The sequence below is a fragment of the Pteropus medius genome, unplaced genomic scaffold, assembly GCF_902729225.1.
Source record: "Pteropus medius unplaced genomic scaffold, Ma_sr-lr_union100, whole genome shotgun sequence".
Classification (NCBI taxonomy): domain Eukaryota; kingdom Metazoa; phylum Chordata; class Mammalia; order Chiroptera; family Pteropodidae; genus Pteropus; species Pteropus medius.
The window spans coordinates 3563980-3587291 of NW_024351732.1; the positions used below are offsets into that span (position 1 = coordinate 3563980).

General features: G+C 35.3%; 1 non-coding gene across 1 annotated transcript; it reads right to left on the bottom strand.

Annotated features, from left to right (window-relative positions):
• Nucleotides 1–11722: 11722 nt before the first annotated feature.
• LOC120588988 (5S ribosomal RNA) lies at nucleotides 11723–11841 on the bottom strand. The gene has a single exon (XR_005649363.1). It is a non-coding gene; the product is annotated as a 5S ribosomal RNA (ribosomal RNA).
• Nucleotides 11842–23312: the final 11471 nt, after the last annotated feature.

Sequence of the window (23312 nt, forward strand, 5' to 3'; positions counted from 1 at the left end):
GAAATCCTCCGATGTAGCAGGTACTTTTCTAACCGCTTGGGAAACATAATCAAAGTCTTGATTGAGCTTTTAAGTTGTTAAGTAAATATAGATTTTGTATGCATAAAAATCTATAAGTCAGAGTAGTATAATTTCAATGCCATGAGAATTTAGGCACAGGGGTAGAAGGGAACACTTCTGACTGAAGGGATTATAGAATTTTCTCTTAAAGACCCAGACCTTGTAGAATGGGTAATATTTCACCAGAGAGATGTTTGTGGAGATAAGGAAATGGAAAGAAATTGTTACATGGTAGGAAAATATTTCTGACAGAGAGAATAGCCTTAAGAAAGGTTAATATTTTGATAAATAGGAATTTCCATATTTCCTTGAAGACAGAATATATAGAGAAAGATAATATGAGATAAGATTGAAAAGGTGAGGTATGATAAAATCATTCAGTGGCAATAGGAAACTCTGAATATTTAAGTGTATGAGAGTACTACGAGAAGAGCTTTATGTTTTTGGCCCTACTCTAAAAAATGAGATAGTATTGTTATGAGGCCATATTGTCATGATGGGGAAGAAGATAGGCATGTCTGTAATATGTTAAAAATATGTGAAGGATTTAGTGACACATACCTTTTATATTCCCTTTATAGAAGGTAAGAAAACATAAAAGAACACAAGGGTATGATTTAAATTTCAAACACTATGAACTTTAAAGTTTATAGATCCTAAAAGCTAGGTGTCCTCTTCAACTAATACAAGATGTGAAAATATCTCCCGAAGGCCCTGTCTTGCTCCGAAATCTCTAGAAATCGTCTTGGCCTCCTTCAGCAGCAGAAAGCTTCCATCTATGTGCTTCATGCAGAAGAATCATGATTTTTGCATTTGTTTATCCAATTTTCCATGAGCTTAATCTGAATAGCTATCTAATTTATTCTCTGAGGATAAAATAAAACAGCTTGTCTCTTTTCAGAAAATATGTGGACTGAATTATTTATTTCTAACTTCTTAAGAAGCTTATAAAATGCAGGATGAAAGGTCAGGATTAATTAAGAAAAATGGTTTGAATTCCATCAGAAGAAATGTATATTAATTGGCAAAAAAACTGCTATAGCTATTACCCTATTGATATTCAGCAAAACTTGACTGAAAAAAAGAATGTCTTAGTTTTAACAAGTTGTGTGTTGTGATAACGTTGATTTTAGTGTTGAAGTTTGTACAATTAGTGAATAATAATATTTCTCACTGACAGTTGTGTTTTCTCTCATTATCAAAGGCAATGGAAAGCCATGCAAGATGTTTTCAATGAACCACTAAGGCCAATGGACTGGGTGGTAAGAACAGAAGCAAGAATAGGGAAGCTGAAGCCAATACCTCATAACTTCCATAGTCTCTAAATAATGTAATGATAATGATTATAACTTTTTATGCTAGTGAGAATTCAGCATGGCTTCCCATCCATTTAGAAGTAAGCATTTGTACTGACTGCTGCTCACTGGGTGAATGCATATAAAGACAGTGCTAATTTGAAAATCAGAAAATATGGGCTCTGCCTCTTGATTTGAGTCTTTCTCTTCTCTATCTACACTTGTACAAGGAGCATTTTAATTTGTGAAATTACCTAACTGCTTCAAGCAATGGAATCTCATAGTCTTCCCTTCTACCATCAACTTTCTCTCTAGTTTTCCAACCTTTTATTTCATTCAATAATTTCTTTTTCTTTTTCTTTTTTTTTTGCCAGGCATTGTCCCAAGTTTGGAATTATAAAGACAAATATGTGGGTGAACTGTCCTCAGAGATCTTACAACCAAATAGAAGGAAACATATATGTAAATACAGCTGATACAATATAGGTTAATACATTACATGTGATAGAAATATATGAGTCTTCCAATTCTTCAACGCTTATATCCAATGTGTTACTTCATTTAGGCAATTCTTCCTTTAATTGTTAGTTCTCCTTCACTAGAATGACCATACGCTCCAAGAGAGTTGAAATGGTGCTTGAACATGGTAGGTACTCAAAAACTATTTATTGAGCAATCTCGTTGAATGCCTGAAATAGAACACTGTAGGTACCAAATAAATATTTGTTAAATGAATCAGAATGCATTTCTTTTTATTCAGCTTTGGTGGAAATAAATAATTACCTTTTGCTTAGGCTATTGTAGAACCTCTTTAATCCCAGTTTCTCCCTTTTCCGGCATCTAAGAATAGAACTACCAAACATGTTATTTCTAAACAACTAGCATCTAATACAGTGGTGGACATATTTTTTTTTCTATAAAGAGTCACATAGTAAATAATTTCAGTTTTGTGGTCTGTATTGTCTCTTCAGCTACTACTCAACTCTGCTACTGCAATACAAAAAGAGCTATAGCCAGTATGTAAATGAATGAGCAACTTAGCCTTTGTCCTAATGAAACTATTCACAAAGACAGGCAATGGGTCTGGGCTGGCTATAGTTTGCTGACCTCTGATTTATTAGCTCTACAAATTCATAAAGCATTTCCATAACATTATTCTATTAGATTCGTATGACAATGTTATAGTGGTTTTGCCCACGTGTTCAACAAACAGTAATTGATTTTCTATGTGTAAGGAATCGAGTTACTTACTGGAAATAGGAGAAGAATAAGGCACAATCCTGCCTTAGTAGAATAATGCATAGTCAAAGCTGAAGAGACAAGCCTGTAAACAGGTAGTTACTATACACTGAGATAAATACTGTGTCAGTAATATGCACAGAATGCCAAGAGAACACAGAGTAGGTACTAATTATTGGGTACTTATTTTGTACTACAGTGCTACTCAGGTCTTCAATGAATAGATCACAAACTTTATGAGAACTGTCCAGAAAAAATACATTGAACTTCAAATTCCACTTCACTCAAGGTGCGAAGTGCTGATTTATAATCTCAGTTGTATTTCTGGTGCCAGTGTCATTCTTTCAGACTGGTGGTTGGTAGAAATACCCTGCCCCTACTCACTCTATCTTCTCCAACACCTGTGGGATAAAACACACTGAGAACTAATCCTTTGCTTGGAAGCATATATTGCTCCTGAAGACCCAAGTTTAGCATTAAGAATGTGGATTTTGGAATAAGAGATCTGAATTCCCATTTAGACTCCCATCATCTATAGACATAATGATGCTGAGGTAATATCTCTCATCCTCAGTTTCATCACCCATAAAGAAACAATAATAAAGATATTTATGATAGAAGAATTTGTGATAATTAAACAAAATAATTATGAAGTGCCTGCTATTTTGTAGGCATTTAGGACCTCCTAGTTCTCCTCACTACTACCTCTTGCATAAGCAAGCTATACCTGGGTTTCAATCTCATTCCAGACACTGTTCCTGCATGTTGCTGCCCACTGACAAGCAGAGAGCCAGGCCCTGAACAAATTCTATTTTCACTCATGTCTCTTGTCTGTTGTCTGATCTTTGCTCTATATCTAAGAAAAATAAAGTGAATTATTGAGATCTAAAATGTAATTTGCTTCCTGAGTGCTGATTAGATTTCAGGCACTGTACTAAATGATATATTAATTACTATTAATACTAATGTTATTTTAGTTTTAAAGATAAAGAATTTGAAGTTTGAACAGGTTAAGTAACTCGACCCTAGCAAGTAGTAGACTTCTTCAGGCAGCTAGTCTTAAAAGTCACAGCCCAAATAATGTGTGAGCTCATCCATCATTTCATCATAACAGGCCTTTATACAACTAACTTGGAACAGTTAGTTATCTATCTACATAACTATATTTTTACATGCTTATCCATGTACCTATGTATCTGTGTATCTATGTATCTATCTAGCTCCCTATTCCTTTATTCTGATTAAAAGATTACTCCTTCTAAATACTATCAATATGCCACTACAACATACAAACATTGGCACTGATGACTAAGCCTAGAAAATTTTCAAATGGTATGTTTTCATTCTTCCTATATTTTAATATTACTGTTTTATTCCCTTTTTAGTCTGCTCTATGCCATTGTCTTAAGTATCCTTCAGAACTACACGTTTTCTCCTCTTCTTCAAAGGAACATGGAAGCATTTTAACTCTTATATTACCCAGCCTTTACACACACACCCCACATGGCTAGACCAGAGTTTACAAAGTTTAATGCTTTGAAAGATCAGATGGCAATTGCAATTGATAGAAAGGGAAGAGGTAATCATTTTAGTTGCTGGTAATTTTAATCTAAGGTAAATGATAGCTCCAACTAGGGCGTTGAGGAGACAGTTGGAATTGGTAGGGAATATATTAAATTTTCAGTGGTTCTTAACCTTGTCTTCACTTCAGAATCACTGAGGAAGTTTTTTTTTTTTTAAATTATACTCTTTATTTTGAGATACATGCACTTTTAAGGAATATTACAGTTTCTCAGTGTGTTTTACCCATTTTCCAAATGGTAACATCTTGCAGAACTACAGTATAATAGCACAACCAGAACACTGACATGGATACAGTTAGTTAGGACATAGGATGTTTTCATCACCACAAGAATTCCTCATATTGCCTTTTTGTAGCCACACCCATTTTCCTTTTTCCCTACTCAGTCCTTAATTCCTAGGAATCATTCATCTCATCTCTGTTTTTCTAGTTCTGTCACTTCAAAAATGTTAGATACATTAAATCATACAACATGAACCTTTTGAGATTAACTTTTTCACTCAGCTTAATTCTCTGGAGATTCACCCAGATATCATGATGTGTTTTTTTCTTCTCCTCTTTTTCTTTAGCCTGTGATTATGGTGAATTATGTTGACCGATTTTCAGCCTGACTGTATCTTATACATAACTGAATCCAAATGTGCATATTATCCTTCCTTCTGGAGATCCAAGATCCAAAAAGAAGTAGTAGTACCAATTAATTTCCTTTTTTAGAAATAAATTTATTTATTTGTTTGTTTGTTTATTTTTTATTTTTATGGTAACATTGCTTAATGAAATCCAATAAGTTTCAGCTGTACACTTTAACAGTATATATTTTACACTGTGTGTTTACCTTCCATAGCCAGATTTCCCTCTGTCACCACATATTTGATCCCCTTCACTCAATCTACCTACCCCCTCCTCCCTCCCCCTTACCCTATGGTAATTAATTTTTAATAATATAACAAAATAAAGAGATTCGATGGAATTTGGAGCAGGGTAATTTTTTTTTTTCCTTGCTATCCTAAAAAATGTTTTGTGGAAGAGGTAGATTTTGAAATGGTAAGTTTCAATCTCACATAAGGAGATACAAAGATAGAAAAAAACTGCACGAGTAAAGCAGAAAGCCAATCAACCTTTACCTTAGCTGTGTCATTGCTGAGCTGTTACTCAATGTAAACTGCTTATTTCTTTATCTCAGTCTTTCCAATTATCTATTCAAGACTTTATACCACTTACCTTATCTCGGCTTCAAATTCACCCCTATATACTCATCAATTTGATGCTGAGGCTGGGACTCTGCAAACCATGTATCTTCTTTGTCAGCTGACCCCGTGTTTGGCTCTGCCAAAAAGAGGCACTAGAGAGAGAGACTCTAAAGCCAGAGGAAGCAAAAGGTGCCACTCCTCTCTCCTCTCTCTCCCCACCCCATCCCCCACTCCTGACAGCTTCACTCAACCTCTCTTCACTCCGCAGTAACAATTCTTTGCAGAAGCAGCAGTTGAATCCAGATTATGGTTTTTCAAAATCTCACAGAACCATGCCTCATCATGACACCCTCACATGCACCAGCTCCAGACTGGGACCCTCCTCCTCAGAGATCTAGGTCCCAGGTCCGAGGAACCCTCCTTCAGCTCAGAGGCTTCAGCACCAGCTCTGCCAAACCCTCTCCTCAAAGATCTGAGTTTCTCCACATAGCCATTACCTTCCTGCTGACTGCATTCCCTATGCCGTGCTCCCCACCCCCGGGACCATCTATCAGGTACTAATTTGTACTTCTTTAGGGAGATCGTTTTATAAACTATATAAATGTCTAACCAATGTGCTATATACTTGAAACTAATAATAAAACAAAATTAAAAAAAAAAATATGGCCAAAAAGGAAAAAAAAAAGATCTGAGTTTCACTCTGTGGGACCCCCTCCTCTTCTAAGCTGCTAAGTTTTAGCAATTTTAAACTTCTTCCTTTTATTTCTGCAGACTTACGAGTCAGGGCTGCGTCCAGATAATGCTGCCACTGTGATACCTTACAGTTCTATTTTTGTCTTTCCTGATACCTAGTTAACAACTTTATACCTGCTCAAATAATCAGTGTGGTTTCTGTCTGCCAACAGAACTCTGATTAACACAAAAATATTTGAGATTCAATTTTCTCTTTAGATTTGTCCCTGAAAACCTTATTTTCTAAACAGGGCCTAGAGAATATTTATGCTATTCATTTTGACACTTCATTTATTCACTATCCATTGAGTACCTATAAAGTGTCAGCCACCGTATTAAAGCTGGAGATACAAAGAAGAGTAAGACCCACTTTCTCTTCCCAAAGAGCTCACAGTGTCATGGGGAGATAGAAATGCCAACGTGTAATTGTAATTACAGAATTGCAAGTGTTATGAAAAAAATGTAGAAATAGCACACATTAGGGAGTGGTAATATGCAAGGGGCTAAGGAGAAGTTGTCCCATCTAACTATGAGGAATACACAGATGGTTAACAGACAGCTGGAAGGGTAGAGTTACTCAAGGGAACACAGAATTCCTTGGAACTATTTGGTATCAACAAATAATATCCATTAACTAAAGAGTACATTGTGAGAATAGCACTGAAAAAGGAAATTCAAAGAGGTATACCATTTCATGCAGATTCCTGTTAACATGCTGGAGAGTTTTAACTTTCTCCTTTAGGCCAGACACATCAAAAAATTAATTCGCCACAATCATTTAAAAATTGGGAGACGTCACACAAATTTCTGGCTTCTCTTGATACATCAGATCATCTGGCTACACTGGGCCCACATTTCTGTGACAATGGCTGGAGCTGAGTAATTACTGCCCCCTTTAGGTGGAACCCATGCTTTCCAGATGGCCAAAGTTAACCTGCTCTTTTTTCACTAAATTATGTACCTGGTTGACCTATGTAGGCATTTGCCACCCTGCCTTACCAAATGAAAAATGTTTAAGCAAGGGAAGTTCATGGTTAAATGCATGGTTTATAAAAATCACTGGTGGTAATAGAACACATGATCTAGAATTAGTCAGAAGGCTAGATGGTGATGCTATCAAAGTAATGATACCTAAAGCCTTTTGGGAGGCAGTGGTAACAGGTAAAAATAAATGGGCTAGATTTCAAAAATAAATGTAAAAATGGGATTGACAAGATTTTGGAAAGGGACAGATAAGAGGGATGAGGGGGAGTGAAGTTAAATGCATTCATTATTTCTAGGGTTTGGCTTTGGTATCTAGTAGTAAGATGACAAATACATATACGTGTGTGTGTGTGTGTGTGTGTGTGTGTATCAAGAATAATTGAGAAAGATGTTTGGACAAATTTAGATGTAGATGTGGTGAATTTGAAGTGGCCATCAGATTTCAGGTGACATGTTCAATAGAAAGGTGAATGTAAAAGTCTGGAACCTTGGCAGAAGACTTGATCTAGAGACGTGGATTTCTGTGTCATCAACTTATGGGTGGTGTGATTAAACTATTAGTTAGAAATAAAATGTTTTATTTCTGCTGTAGTATATTACAATTAAAGGTACCTATTCCCCACCCGAGAGAAACTGAAATAGTTGAGAGAAGGTTACATAAGAAGAGATGTTGTTCCATGGAGGGCAGGGAGAACTATAAAATAGATGCGACAGGTAGACAAAGAGGTCCAATAAAAGAAATTATGCCCAAAGACACTGCAGTCTATTGCTGGTGTACAATTTTTTCTGATGAGGAATTAAGCATGCTACAATACTCCCTTCCATAGTTTAATAAAACATTAAATAAATATGGTTTCTTAATGAACATGAAAGTATCATGGTACCATACCATTTACCAGAAATTGATTTTATTTAGAAACTTTTATATTTCTTGGCTTAATATTGCCACTAAATAGAATAATTATATCATGTCATCTGGTAGTTTGTTATTAACAGCAGAATATTCAGGTTGTTGGCCACGGTTTTCTGGTTTATGATTATTACTCTCATCAGATATACTCTGATATCCTTATTTCCTAGAATAATCTTAGAGTTGCATTTTAGGGCTGCATTAATTCTTCTATCGTTATATAGTACAGACTATTGAAGACACGGGTCATAGAATTTTAGAGTTTATGGGAACTAGAGACCTTAAGTGAAGAGTCCTAGTTGACACAATGGGTAAATGTGAGAAATAGAACTAGAAAACATATCTCCTGTCTTCTTTTCCAATGATAATTAATCAGATACTAAATAGTCTTTAAATAGTATAAATAGATACAAATAATGAATAAAATAGATATTTATTATACTCATAAATCTCCAAAGAGATCATTTAAAATTAGTTTATGAAACTTGTATCATAGGACTCTCCATGCAAATCTCATGTAACAATCTTACTTGTATCCTGTACCTCTGTGAACTATTTATCAGCTGAATGACACTAACTCATTCTAGAGGGGGGAAGGAATACCAAGGTACTCAGGAAATGTAATCAGAGAGAATAAATTTTTGAAAATACCAGTAAGCCCAGCATATTTAAATATCGTATTTGTAGTACAAGGCCAGAACTATGCCAAAATGGGTTAGAATACATGAATGCCAGATGGTTTCTATGCATTAAATTTAAGAGATTCCAAGTTTTAAGTCCTCATGGAAAGTTTGACCAACAAGTCTCAACTATGAATTTAACTGCTGTACAGCCTACTTATTTGAAATCTGACCTATCTATATAAGTGTTATTACTAGATATTATAAAGACCCTTTCAGACTGTAACATTAATCAAAACTATGGTTATTATAAACAAAGATAGGTCATTTTGAAGAATATGAAAAATAGTTTATTACTGAACAACCCTGTTCTTCTCAGGGCTTGAGAAAGGACTTATGAGATCCTCACCAATTGGGGCTGGGCTAGATAGAGTTTGGGACTCAGGGACAAAAGCAAAGTCAGTAGCTAATTCTATTTAGAGTGACTGGAGCAGAAAGAGCAAAAGGGGTAACTCTGGTTCAAAGTTTTACAGGTGATCTGAGAAATCAAGATAAGTAAATAAATCAATTGAGTCAATAATTCTGCATTAATAATCATTCCCCAAACTGAATGGCTTAAAATGATTAGAATTTATTGAGCTTATATGTCTCTGGGTTGGCTACGTGATTCCACTGATTTGGACCTGGATGATCTCAGCTGAATATGCTTATGATTTTGTAGTCAGCTGGAAGGTCAGCTCAGGGCTGAATGGTTTCATATGGCCTCTACTTAGATAACTTGTCTCCCCTGCATGTGGTCTCTCACATACCAATTGTCTTGAATAGAATATTATAAATAATAGTTTTATTAGATTCCTTCCTAGTCTCCGTACCCTTTTTCTAAACAGAATCAGAAAAAAAGAGATTTAGTAAGGAAGGGGCATACGATTAGTTAACTGTGTAGCAAATATAGATGAAAATATTTGAGGCAGGCAGTGACCCTTATATACTTGAGAGCTTCATAGGAGAAGAAAATATAAAAAAAATATAAACTATGCAGAAGAAACAAAAAGAATGAAGTACCCCAGAGCTCCCACAAGAGCCCGTGAACTCATACACAGGTGCATAGACAAACACACGTGTACGCACACACAAAGTTTCCACAGATCAGGACTTCTGAAGATTCCCTACAATTGAGAAACTCCCTGCACTGTTGCCTGCCAAGAATTTGAGCTTAGCTCATCATGCTGTGATGATGAAGCCGTCCATCAGCTAGCAGGTGGCTAAGCTAATTGATTTGGGAGGCAGTGTGGTCTAGGCAGAGTAGAAGAAGATCAAGCTTTGGAATCAGACAGCTCTTCATCTGTTACCATCCCAAATACTAAATTAGCTGTAACTTATTTGATATCTTTGAATTTCAGTTCTACTAATTTTAGACATGAGTATAAATCACTCCTTCTCAAAAGTATAAGAACTGTGTTTTCATAGTAGTTCTTTCTTTGAGAGTAGTTTTCAGTTTTCCTTTACTACACCTGTTGGTACTGTTAAAAGGATTGCCTGAGTCCAGAAATGAACTCTCTCCTCATAATGGTGTAAGTCCAGTTACTGGTCTGAAAAAAACAAGCAGCTCATCATTAATCTAAGCTAGTCTGATGAGAAAGATTGACTAACCATTGGCCTCAACCCAGAAAATGCTGCCTTGGTATGCAGAGCTCCTCAGGCAGATGGCTTGGTAGATCTCCTGAGAGGAAGGAGTATATTTCAAGCTCCCATCACCCACCTGGAAAAAGCCAGGATGATTACATTAGACATCTTCATGTATATTGATGGCCTAAGGAGCTGCCATTCGGATCAATGGTGACTTTTCAAGAACTGCTCTGGAGGTGGTATATCCCCACCTTCAAAAAGTTCACAGATTCGTAGGGAGACAGACACATACACTGATAAATGCAGTACAACACAGATTCCACTGGAGCTCCAAGAAAGGCAAGGGTCAGCGTGTAGCATCAGGGAGAACTTCCTGTAGGACAAAATACTTGGGAGATAATAAGGAGGTCAGCCAGAGAATACAGGAAAATATCTCCGTCACGCATATAAAAAGAGCGAAGTTCTTCCTAAGGTATATATTGAAGTTTCAAATTTCTCAGAAGTCAACCACACAATAAATTTAAGACTCTTCACACATTTCTCAGTGCTGCCTAGAATCGATCTGTGGTGTTTCTCACCCTTTCTCCTTCTCCCCTCCCTTTCCCTTTTTCTCCTTCTTTTCCTCTTTCTCTTCTTGGAAATCTCGCCCATCACTTCCATTTTCTCCCAATTACTCCCCTCCTCATCCTTAGGTCTCTGGCTAAGTGACCTAATGGCCTCATTTGGAAAACATTTTCTGATCACTCAAGTCTGAAGTCTGAGCAATGTGTTTTCATAGTAGTTTCTATTTTCCCCAAAATATTCATTATGCTATATAATAACTTCCTCTTTACCTTTCTTGCCATTCTCTAGCTGTTTCAGTTGCGTATAGGCAATGTGTTTATCCTGTTTAATCCTCACTTTTTTTACACTTATAATACATCATATGTTAATCAATACATATGCTAATGAACAATAATAGTTTATTCAAATAAACTAATGAATGGATGGATAGATATAAAATTGCATGAATATATGTGTATATTTATGAACCACCCACACACATACACTTACATCTACAGTAAATTTCTTCTCATTATTTTTTAAATTTTATCTGGTGTTTCTGGTATGTACCTAATGTACCAAGTAGGAATTGAGGTAGGCACAAAGTGGGGGCTGCAAATCAGAGGCAATTACTGGAACTTCATACAAGATGAATTCTTGGTTACATGGAACAAAGCAAATGCCCAGTTATTGAATCAGTGTAAGGTTGTTATATTAATCTACTGATTAAACTGGTACAAAACTGGGCTTTATAAATTGTCTAATTGAGTTCTGCTTTGGCCATGGGGCTGAAGTCATGGGTTTTTAAAGGACCCCAACTGCATTAATTAAGAGCAAGACATTCAGACGTAGGGTCTTAAGTACATGAGATGAAACAAAACTGTATTCACTAGAAAGTTAATTCCATTCTTATTTTCTACTTTTTTGTTTGTTTGTTTTAATGCCTACAGCACCTGGTCTTCCTAGGTGGTCTCCCATCCAAGTACTAACCAGGCCCTACCCTGCTTAGCTTCCGAGATCAAAAGGGATCGGGCTTGTTCAGGGTGGCATGGCCGTAGACCTTATTTTCTACTTTTTGTTTTATCACTTTGGTCTTGTCAGAGTTATGGATCTGGTTCCAAGGAACCCCACTACCGCTCCCCTGATCCGTGCTCAAGACAGCCGAGCTCTACAGATAGTATTAACTGTACTCTGGCTTCTGGTTTGATTACACCAGTGGAAACCACAACAGGAAATGATCGGGCAAGAAAGAGAGATCAAGGTGTGTGCCAATATCTTCTTCCTAAACCTATTCTTTGAGCTGCGGTTTTGACAGCAGCTGTGTCCTCAGACAAGAGCCTCTCTCCAGCAGGCACAGTTCTGAATTGGGCTCAGGTAGCATGGCTTTCTCCTCCAGAACCTTTCTGCCCTGAGTTGTAATGGGTCCCATTCTTACTAGTGCCTGAGGGTTTCTCAACCCTTGTTAGTCCCTTTACTTCTGCCAACCTCTGGAAATAGTTAACTTCATTGAAATCTTTTTCTACATTTTCTCCTGAGCGTGTCACATGTTTCCTACCACGATCACGATAAATACACTACACGTTCAGAATTGATAACTTTGGAGCCTTTAAACTTCTCTAAAAAATTTGTGAACTTTTGGATCCATTTAGTTGAGCAAATGATAAATATGAATTTTCTACTGCCTTGAAGTATCAGAAACATAAACTTGTACACATAAACATAAAAAGGTACATAAACTTCTTTAGAAAGCAGACTTTCTGGACACTAACATGTCTAGGATTCCAGTTATTTCAAGTGGAAGGGGGAGGTTAAAAATCTTGTTTCTTTCTTTAGAGACTATTCCCAATACTGTTAATGTCCTTTCTGCCTTATTGATCCAGCTGATCCTACTCGTCTTAACCAAACCAAATTGTTCCCTCTTTGGCATGGCCCCATTTTCTTTAAATACCCTTTTTTTATATTATATAGTGATTTTGTATAAAAGCAGATGGCTCTTGTATCAAGAGCCTTGAACGAGTTCATCCCAGGATATACATATCTAGGAAGTTTATCTTAAGGAAATATAACTCTGTTTCCCTGTAAAAGGATGTTTCCTGCAATAATTTAAAAATGATTAACACAGAAAATAATGCCTTACAAAAGGAAATAATTTAAAAATGATTAACACAGAAAATAATGCCTTACAAAAGGAAATGATTGACTGAAACTTGGTGGATCTATACAATGAAATAGTAAGCAGCCATTAAAAATCATCTTTTCAAACATTATTAATATAGATTACATATATATGTAAATATAGAATGTCTATATGTTAATCTCCTTCTCTCCCTCTCTCTCTCTATACATGTATGTATGTATATATATGTGTATGTGTATATGTATGTGTATATGTATATGTATATAATTGCATATATATCAGGAGAAATAAAAAAACAAGAGCCAGAAATAAACACACACATACATAAATGTTAAAAATAATCATCTACATGCTCTTGGCAGTGATTTCTCTTTATATGCAATAGTATTTTTTTGTATTTTACATTTTGATAATTTAACATTTTTAACATAAAATCTGAAGTGCAATGCACTAAATAAAAAATAGAAATTCTTCCTTTAAATGTGTAACTCTAACAGCCCACATGCCATCAGCACTCCTGAGGATAAGTTCTAAAATTTACTTGGTTGGGCCATGCAAAATTAGATTGTGAAAAATTCTGCATTGTAGAAATTGTATAAATGAAAAACTTGCAAGCGGGAACAATAGTAATCTTTCCTTAATTTACCTTTCTCTATTTCATTTGATGGGTAGACCTTTGGTGAAGCCTTTGCTTGCTTTGTGATCCAGCTGTTCTCTTCAAGGTTGATGCAGTATTCAGGTCAGATATGCATCAAACACTATTTTGTAGGTTTCATGTTTTATTTATGGTTATTGTTTTAGACATTATTTCTCCTATCTTTCGGCTGAATCCCTGCCGAATGACTCTTTAAAATAACAAAACAGCGTGAACAATAGCAATTGCAGTTAGACTATTTTCTTCTGTATAACTGCCACTACTGATAGGAAGTGAGAATTTTGGTTTGGCCTGAAGGCTTAATGTAAATAAAAATCTAAGTAACTCAGTTTTTTGTTATTAAACTCTGCCTGTGATAGAATTCTTTGTCATTTTAGCCCCCACAGGAAGAAGCTAAAGCTGGTGCTAGCCTGTGCCAAAATATTCAATTAACTAAGGATGAAGGTGACCCTTTCTGTCTAGTGGGTGCCAAGGCTGAACAATTAAAAAAAAAAAGAAAGAGTTCATTATCTTTTGTTCAGGTGAATGTATTAGATAACCTTGACTGCTGACAAGTCCTTTCTGATTTTAGAATTGTTGATTTGTGATTTTTCTAGCCCCTCCCACCCCTGTGGTTTGCAGCTAAGGTTTGTCTAAGGTTTTGAAATTTACGAAAATAATTTTATGTACCTTGTTTCTCATAATAATTCACAGAACTTCAGGTAAGTAATATTATTGTTTCCATTTTACAGATAAGGAAACTGGGATTGAATTTAGTTGAAGGGCTTGCCTAAGTTTACTACATAACTGGTAGAGATGGACTCTTAGCTCTTTAGGTTATGGATTTTTCATTACTGCATGTTACTCCACAGCTTATTCTTTGTAACTTAGTGTGGCTCACATCATTTTACAGTTGCTAATTAATGAAAATCAATAAATCATTCTCCAGTAGCTGGAAATGGAGACCCTGAGAAAATAGACAAAAAAAAAAGTAAGTGAATATTCAATACTAAATCACTTAGAAATTTTATAATTCCAGAAATGGTTTGGAAGTTTAAAGGCTGAACATTTGCATATTTTGTCATATGTTAAGGCTCTTCTATCACAGATGTACTTCTGAAAATAATTTCTGAAAGATATTCTATAGTATGTCATTCTATTAGAAAGATTGACTTTGCTAAGGAAATATTGTATTGTTTTGCTTTGTTTTTGTAATGTGGATATGGGTAATAGTCTCCTAATTTATAGATTTTGTAAGTTTAAATTTTCTTATAGCCAGGGTTCTTGAAACCTGGATCCTTACTTTTCCTGGAGCTAGGAAGACACACTTTGGAACATGAGTGACTGAAATTGAAAGTCAGATTTTTGCTCCTTGGCATCCTGCTGCGTTCAATTGAGCCATGCCGCAAGGTCATCAAAGAGACAGTGATTAGTTTATGCCAAAGCTGAGGGCTATGCTGGTCTTATGTCAATTTGAAGAGCTATGACACTTTATATAGGGAAGAATATTTACTTTCGTGTGTGCGTGTGTGTGTGTGTGTGTGTTTTATTTCCAGACAATACAAAAACTTTCAGCATTTACATTCTCCTAATCCCACAGCTAATTTCCTATCCAGTCTAGATGACAGGACATATGACTTTTCAATGTTTTAAATCATCACAACTTTCTTCCATTTGCTTGCCATCTATCACCACTGTCCCTACTATCACACCATGCCCATGCCTTACTCTTCACAGCCTGTATTACTAAGAGTAAGTTTTTTAGTCAAAACTTCCTCAATTTACTTTACCACAACTCCTCCCCACCTTAACTCAATGGTATTTCCATCTCTCTTTTCTTCCTAGCTGCACAAAATAGGCAGTCATCTTGTTAAAACTATTTCTCATTTGTACTGTGAATATCATCCTATCCAGCCTTTTCTAAGAACAGTTCTATCAATTACATTCTTTTCTTTAACCATTTTTCTCCCTCTATATATTTAACCAAAGAAAACATAGGCCTCTTCCATATTAAATCAATTTATTGGCTTCTCAATCACACACACACACACACACACACACACACACACGCGCATACACAAAATCTACAGCCAAGGTATCAAGTCTTAATGTACAGTCTTCATTTTCTTATCATCCATTCATACTTCAACCTAAGTGTGTCTTCTAACCTCTTAGCTCTCCATTCTATTCCTATGAAACTATTCTTCTTAGGATCCTTAAGGAGTTCATATTTTAAAGGTTTATTGAGTTGTAACTGATATATAAAATACTGTACACATTTGATGTACACATTTTTTTGTGAGTTTGGGTATATGCATATGCCTATGATATCATCATCACAATCAAGACACTGAACATATCCAGGGAATTATCGCTCTATGGGTATAAGTTTCATTTACACAAGATGAATAAATTCTAGAGATCTGCTGTTTGACGTAGAATCTGTAGTTAGAGATATGCTACAGTGCACTTTAAAATATGTGAAGAGGGTATCTTATGTTAAGTGTTCACACACACACACAAACACAAAGATACTTTTTAAATTTTATATTTACTGAATGGATACATTTTCCTTTGAAAAATAATACTTATTTACTTTTCTGACCATAAAATCACACAATACATGCTAATTATATAATATTTGATGTTTGTGTGTATATATGTGCACATGAATCTTTACTTTTTTGTTTTTAATAGTTTCCTTAATCTCTCATTCATTTTTGCTTCCCTTATTTTTAATTAGATTTACTAATGTCCCCTTTTATTTAAAAAAATTAGACTTTAATTTTTTTATTCCACTTTTTATATTTTTTCATCGAATAATATCTTTATTAATACCACCCTTTTAGTGTTACTGGAGTTTCTCTTCTGTATCTTAGGATCTGAATTGAATGTTTATTTATGTTATAATGAAAAATTAAGAATATATTAAGTCTGAGGAGAGGTATAGGGAATTCATAGTTTGTTAAACACAACTCTTATTCTTAATATATCATGTATATGCTGAAATTATATTTTTTATTTGGCTTTAGTAGTTACTTACAAGAGTATTTTTCCTTTCTTCAACTACTAGTTCAATTTTAATCCATTTTTTTGATTTGATATTTTCAATTACTTTTTTCATGATTTTTTGATCAGAGAATGTAGACTAGATAATGTCTTTCTTTTCTGAAGCTTTTTTTTTTCTTTTTAGAGTGGTACAAATGAATTTTATAGTTTATATATAAAAGTTAATAGAAAGGCATATTTTTCTACTTGTAGGAGACAATCTTTCATATCTGTCTTTTATTTCATCTTTATTAATTATATTGCTCAAATCCTTTACAGTCTTTTAAAAATTTTTACTTGCTTTACTTGTCATGAAACAACAGTGGTATGTTAAACACTCCTATAATTGTGTTTCTGTCAAAATTTTGACAAGATCTCAATACATAGGTTTGATGCTGTAGCATTAGATGACTAATTATACGGTATTTGAAATGCACCTGACTTTATTTGAAACTTATCAATTGTACTAACCTTTTGCATCTGTCTCTTAATTATTCTAAGCATTATTTTATTTTTAGTTTCTCTGGATTGTATTTTATTGATGCCAGTACCCCTTAGCCCTTGGTTATAGTCTTTTGGGATTCAGTGATAACTTTGACAAAAACATGATGCCCAGACTAACCTGTGTTGCTCAGGTTAACCACTGGGTGTGTTATTGATTTTCTATTATTCATCTGGACTATACATTATCTGGGATAATCAATACTTCCCATCCTGGCCACAACAATATTTGAACCACCCTCATAGATAGATAAATTGAATATAAATGAGAATTTATATTCAATTCTTTTTATAAGAATATATATTTATAATAAGAATTTATAATAATACATATTTAGCTTTGCTTGAAAAATCAGAAAACTTGATAAATTGGGCTCATTATCCCTTTTGGTCATAAGCAGAGCTGCCCCCTTTAAAATGGGGTCTGTGCTCTCAGTCTGGCTTCATGCACTAAAACCTACATGACCTGTGTAGTCATTTTTGTCTTTAACCTTCTTTTATATACTTGGTTTAGACACTACTACTGCATAATTGGAATCTCTTAGCGATTAGTCTTTCTGTCGTCCTTGTCTGTAAATACACATTCGCAATCCTGTTCCTGTCTTTGCATGTCAGAAGAGCATAGAGAAAGAAGTAGAACAACCTCTGCCTTTGGATCAGATTACAAAGCCCTATTCATTGCTTCCTCTGCTGTGCTGATTTTACAAAACCCAAAATGTGGACTCGACTTACATGCAAAGCACTAGCTTTCAGTGTCCCTAACTATTTGGATACCCTCAGCTTTTAATTCTGTTTGCTTTCTTGAATTTGTATTGTAGCCTTTTCCTAATTCACAGTGACACCCTGGGTTTGGTCTCTATAAACCTAGCTCTTCCCCATCCATGAACGAAAAAATTTATGAACTTTAGACTTGACTTGTGACCAACCTGGACTCCACTTTCTGCAAGAGTAATGTTTGCCCTAACTCTCCTTTCTGCCTGGCATCTGCTTCTGAATTGGTGAGACACTGACTCACAAAGGGGAGGATATATTGTCTCAGTGCATGAAGAAGAAAGCATTACTGTCATTCAATAAATGTGTTCTACTTCCTATTGAAGTTCCCAAATAGAAAGCAAACCACCCGAAAGAAAACCTATAACAAAACAATTACCTAGAAAGTGAGTATATTCTTTCTCATGCATTTAGAGGGAGTCCTCAAAAAAGAATCATTGCAAAAGCAAGATGCCTGAAATTTTCAGACCCAGGGTGTTTAAACGATATAATGGGAATTCAAGCAGAGCTGCTAGATACAGTGTTATTCCTTGCAACTCTATCAGATTCTCATGTTTTTGTGGCTTATTTTATAAGGCTGTCATGTTTGAATTTATTCTGCCAAGCAGTCATTTTCTTTTCCACTGTACTCTTCTATATCTAACTACATATCCATGTCTTCATCAATTTTTTTACCTAGTCACCCTTCAACTATTACTTTAGCTTTCCAATATGACATGTATTTTTATTGTTCTCTTTATACTTCTACTGTTTAGTTGGAGCTAGACTTAGGACTGCCACATTCTTTTTAACAACTTAAAGTGCTATGAAAAATAGTGCCAGTTGCATCTCCTGATTTTCACCTTCTTTTTCTCACCCAGGCTCTTTCCAGTTTAACATTGCAAATTACTTTGAAATAAATGCACACTTCTCTCTAATGATAGCAATTTATACAAGCTTCATAGCAATTTACAATCTGAAGGGACGGACATGCTCGAAAGTAAATTTATAATCAATTAGTTAATAATCATTTATGCCTAGACATGAAATAAATACATGTGGCACATGTCTTGTGTATAAATTGGTATTTTTGTATATTCTATTAATTAAGCAATTTAGTATTGTTATTTCAGTAGCACACTGTGCATTTCGAATGTGTTTCACTTGAACTTTTCCTTAGTGCTGCTTCACCCTGTTTCTTTCTGTCTCTCGGAGCTGTTTCTACTGCTACCGCCTATAAGCACCCTGCACGTTGGCACTCCTTGTTAGGAGATCAGTAGTCACTAAACAATGTTAAGCTGAAGTGGTAATGGCATATTAGCACCTAATTGTATTTTAGCCAGAAGAACTAAAAGATCATAGAAAAAGGCAGAACACTGTTGAAAAATGTGGGGGCTTTGAGATCAAATACTGGCTGATGTAGACTATTTATAGATTTCCTTTCTTCTTTGTCTACTAACCTTGTGGAATGTTAGTTACTCAGTGAACTACATTTTACATACTCAGTGAATGTTTTAAAAGAGTAATGAACTTTGATTCAGATTTAAGAGAGTAACCTATCTTAGTAGATAGGAGATGTTTATTTTAGACATTTTACCAACTGATGCCAGAGCTTATAGGCAGTGGAAAGATGACCAGTGTCATGAATATTTGTTGGTTTTTAACCACTTAGCATCCATGACCCCTTTCTAAATAATACCCTGGTTTCATTTTGGAAAATTATCTCACCAAATACTATGTATGGTCTTAGTGGGTGATAACTAAGGCATTCAACTCTCTCAGTGGAAGATCCTTCTTCTCACTGCCTGGCACATACCAGGGGCAGGCATCTGATCTAAGATTGGCTAGGTGCTGTTCTCTGCTAGCACACTGAATCATCAGCAAATGAAGTAGGAAAGGAAGAGATGGGTAATGCCCTTTCATTTGAGTGATAGCATCCTAATCTGAAGGTTCTTTTAAAAATTTCGTTGCTGCTGTTTCTGCATTCCAGCTCTTTTAACTAAGTTGCAAGTCTGCAATCTTTCCACTGTAAAACACAGCATCTCAGAAATGAGCACAATGAATAGCTTACTTTGCTAAGAGCTTAAGAACATCAGCACTGAAGGCAGACGGCATCAGTTCAGCCCCGGCTTTGCAACTGATCAGATGACACTGAGCATGGTGTTTGGTCCCTTTAGTCTTCCACTTCTTTCTCTATGAAATAAGTATAATTATGCCATCTACCCCATAGAGTTATATGCATATAAGGCACATAGAACATAGCCTGAGATAGTGTATAGTCTCAATATTTTATTATGATATTTATTGTCTCAAAAGTATCTCCAAATTTTTAGTTTAGTCTCTTGTCATCACACATGCACACGCGTGTGCACATGCACACAGTTATCTCAACTGATCTCATCACAAAGTTATTCACCATTCTGCTTAAAACCAAGCGACAAATAAAACACCTAAGTCGGTTCTCATTAAGAAAAAAGAAAGACAGTGAAAATTACCAAGTTCCATATTCAGTAGGCAAGATAGCACACCACTCGTTTCCGAAACAGGCACATCGAATATTATTCTGCCAAATTCGTGCTGTGGTGAATTTAAATGTAAGTTATATTCTTTCTAAGCAACATCTCAAAGAAGTTTCTGCTGTCATAATTGCAGATTCACTTTTTCAGGAATGTATTTCTTACAACATCTCATAGAACTCGCCATGAAGAAACATCATAGAGAGCTGTATCATTGCTGTTTCACCCTAAACTCACTGGTTGTTGTAGATGTGTTGTTGTAAAGTGGTTGACTGAGTCAAGAAACACTGGGCTAAGAATTAGGCCACAGACACGGAAGCAATTTAAGTAGCTAGCCAGCTCTGGTGTCTGTCACCAAGTAACACCAATAGCTTGCTATTCACTTAGAGTCTATTTGTAAGATTAATGGTACAAGGCAGGATATTTTAGATCCTTATTGTGTTTACCAGTATGAGATAGAATAAAAAACAGTTTTGAAAATATAAACGTTTTACTGTGGATTTTACTAAAAATATATTTTTCGAGGTATTCTATAACATTAGCATGGTTCTGACACATTTTATTATTTTACAAAGATTTCAATATAGCAAAACCTGTGAGTGGTCCCAAGGATAAAATACACAGTAAAAGGTTTTGAAGGGAAGGGGATTTAAAGTATTTAACCACAGGCTCTTTAGATCAAGAGAGAAGATGGAAAGGCCCCTTTTTGTATGATATGTAGACCATGGGTACCCTAATTATTTTGTTTTACTTAGAACACACTGTCATATAGCACAGGTAAGTTAAGGAAATAAAGTATTCAAAAATAATGTACAATGTTTTCCATGACTAAAAGAAAAATAAAACAATTTCAATTAATTTCACTTATAAAATATATACTGCCAATTATCATAGTTCGATGCTAGAAAGCATTGGATTCTTTTTGTTTAATAGTCTTATTTCTCCTTTCCTGAAAAAAATATGAATTGTTATATAGCTTAAACCTAGGCCCACTTTGGCATCAATAAATTAGCAAAGACTTTTTTCTAAAAGTTAATATTTAATACTCACATGAAATTAATATTTAATACTTACAATTACATTTTCAATAGGTCCTTTAATAACACTGTTTCAATAAAAATAAATGGAACAACCTTGAATTAATAGTAAAGTTTTACAAATACATTTTATGAGTAAGTTATTATAAATACAGGACTAAGAAATACTGGACAAGGGGTATGTTACTGAAGTAGTATCTTAACAAATCTTCAATTACTTTCAGAGAGAACCTAAACTAAAATGGACACACTGGGAAGCAGTTCTGCAATATGCAATACAGGGAAATCTCTTAATGAAGATTTTGCAAGAATAAAAAGATGTTCTGGGCAAAAGGTTGAAACATGTGCATTTATTACCTTTTTTATTAGGTTGGTGCACATATAACATCACTGTACTCTACAGCTCCTGCTTCCACAGACCTTCCTACATTTAATTATTTTCCTCTTCAATCCATCTGAAACTCTGTCACCAAAATTTTCTCTTCTGAACTTTCTAATGTTCATTCCTGCACATTCTCACTGCCAATCATATTACACAGGTCTTTACCAAATCACTAAAGTGAGCGGAGTGTGTATATTAGGCAAGGGTTGGGATCTCTGAGAATATCCACCTAAATGGTTGATAAAGTGTATGATATTGGCAGCTGACCATGAAGCAGGGGGCAAGAAAAGAAAAGCATATGCCAGTCAATATTGACAATGTCAAAAGCTGTGCAGGGCAGTGTGTGTGTGTGTGTGTGTGTGTGTGTGTGTGTGTGTGTGTTTTGCAAAAACTGAGAATTCAAATAGATAAATAAACACTGAGGAATTTTGAAAGTTTTTTCTACTTTGTGTATTCTGTATATATATTTATTAGATAATTATTAAATATTAGGGTCTGAGGCATTGGACATGTATGCTGCAACAGTGTTGTGTCCACAGAAGAGAATGGGTGAAGACACGTACACAAGCAATTACACAGCTTGTAAGTATTATAATTGGGATAAGTACAAGGAACTGTAAGAACACATAAAAGGACACTGAACACAATCTCTGATGGAAAAAAATAATTCTTTCCAGAGGAGGTGATGCCTAATCTCAGACTCAAAAGATAAGCGAAAAGTGAACCAATGGAAGAGAGAAGTGGATGAGGTCTTTCCAAACAGAAGGAACATGTGCCTAGATGGCTGAGGTCATCCTACACGTTCTGATGGCTGCATTTAGCTCAATTAGGTTGGTGAACAGGGAGCCAGAGGGCTAAGGGTGTGACACTCTTCTTGTCTCCACTAGGATGAGTTTGGGGTCTTCTCTAAGGTAACAGGTGGCAATATTCTAGAAAGGGATTGGAGAAACAAGTGAGAACAGAGACTGAGGGACCAAAGAGAATACTGCAAAGGAAAAATGACTCCCCATTGCCTTTAAGTTGCTCCCCAAAATCTCTGTTTCCTGTTAAGGATTTTAACACTCAAAGTTACTACTTTGGTTACAAGCAATAGAAACCAACTCTGAATAATATAAAAAAAAGATAATTCGTTGGAAAGATGATGGTGGCCTATAGAATAAAAATAGGAAGGATATAAAATTAACCTCAGAAGTAAGCAGGAAAGAATAGTTCTATGTTCAATCAGGGCTCTATTTTAATTCAAAAAAATTATTATTAATCACTGTGTCAGACACTGTACAAGGCTGGGGACTGGAGAAAGAGAATAAAATACTTATGTGCCTGCCTTTACTGTTCTTAGAGTCTAGTAGAGTTGGGGATGGAGAGAGGATACATGAGATAATCTCCAAAACACTTATGTGCTTCTGAAATATAAGTGCCATGAAGGGTGCTCTGAAAGAGAAATAACAGAATTTAAATTAGCATGTCAGGAACAACTTAGCCGAGGAGGTGACATTTAAATTCAGATTTAAAGAATGTGTGGTTAT